Source organism: Morone saxatilis, unplaced genomic scaffold (genome assembly GCF_004916995.1).
Source record: "Morone saxatilis isolate NCDOM2014 unplaced genomic scaffold, NCSU_SB_2.0 Contig18, whole genome shotgun sequence".
In the NCBI taxonomy this organism is placed as follows: Eukaryota; Metazoa; Chordata; class Actinopteri; family Moronidae; genus Morone; species Morone saxatilis.
The window spans coordinates 27,891,205-27,892,891 of NW_023339740.1; positions in this window are offsets into that span (position 1 = coordinate 27,891,205).

Consider the following 1,687-nt stretch of genomic DNA (forward strand, 5'->3'; position numbering starts at 1 on the left):
AAATAATGTACCTGAATAAAAACCTTTGAGTGTTCCTCATCCCCCCCTCCTGTCACAGTTACACAAGCACACCCAACCTATGGCATATTTTCCCAGCATTCTCTCCTCAATAACACAATACACACATTCATCAATCTTTATTTGTACATAGAACATGATATAAGAATTTTCAAAGCAAAGATGCTTCAGAACAAAAGGTGTTTTCTACAAACAGTTTCTCCAACACTGCTCATTGAGGTGTGTGAGTTAAAAGCCTCCTGTCCACCAACCAGCCTGCCTAATTTGACTGCAGCCTTGCACTTTGCCAGGAGAGGTCACTGTAACTGAAGCTTCGAGTAATGAACCCATTTTCAAAACAGTTGGCCCAAGTGGTTCAGTGCTTCACAAAAGCTTCATTTGTCCATCAACACTTGTACAAGGGTTACAATATAACAGTATAATAACAGACTTAAAGACCAAAGTATTTGACACTAACTGTAACTTTGGAAAATAAACTTTTCCTCACTGCGACAACACACAGCGTCAGAAACAACACAGCAACCGGAACAAACGTAAAGATGGACAGTAAATAAACAGACAATGCCAGTAAACAGACGATAATGCATTGACCATTGTGTCAGATAAAGTGTACAAGGTAAATAAAGGTGAGTGAAGTTCAGACACTTCAGAGACTGTAACACACATCAGTGATTTAAAATCAACTTAAAATCCTGATTAAAGGACAATTACTCCATAACTTATAACTTATCCAGATAACATTGTTGTTGTTTAGCTGCTTTGTTGTATGTTTTGTGTATTGTTGTCCTTGTTTTTAATGGTTTATGTGTTTTTATGAAGTGTCCTTTGTGTCTGACATTACATCTGCCCAGAGACTGCAGCTGAAAATGAGTCAGGACGGTTAAACTGTCCCATTTACAGAAATATCTGTTACTGTAACTTTAAACTGTTTACATAATGAATAAATAAATGATGAGATGACATCTGTTGCTCAGTGGGAGAATTATATTAACACAAAACATTTCAGCAATGTAATGTCAGTATTCTCATTCACAGTTTGATTTTAAATACATTTATTTTGGTCTATCTAGTATCTAACCCGGTAGGACTCCAGGTACCAAGGTTAAGATCTTGAGTCTGACCTGTAGTCCTTTTACTATATGTCCTCCCCTCTCCTGTCCATCTGTCAAGCTGCCCTGTCGAGTAGAAATACACCCAAACATATGTATTTCATTAAAAACATTCAACAAATCAAATTTCACTGCTCATCAAGCTTTTCAAGAAGAGCATTCATTTCCTCACTTGCTTTTATTCTGGAGAAACTGACCCAAACAGGTTTAGTTTCTGTTGATAAAGTACAGGTCAGGAGAATTGTTGACATTTCTGCTTTAATACTGGATTTGTGATGTAAGATATTCGTTTTTATCTTAGTTCATTGTAATTTGTAAATGTGGGTTTATATAATTTATTGCACAAATGTACTTTTATTCATGTGAAGTCAAAGTACCGCTCAGGTGGAGGATTCTAACAGGTAAGTTGAGCAGTTCTTCTGCATCATTGATAGTTAATGAAGATTACCCTTTTTCTGAAGGATTTGCTCTGGAAGTGACGCTAATGTTTTTGCTTTTTTTGCAGTTTGCAGAAGTTGTGTGAAACCAAAAGTTAGGGAGTGTGTGAGGCTTCCTTCTAA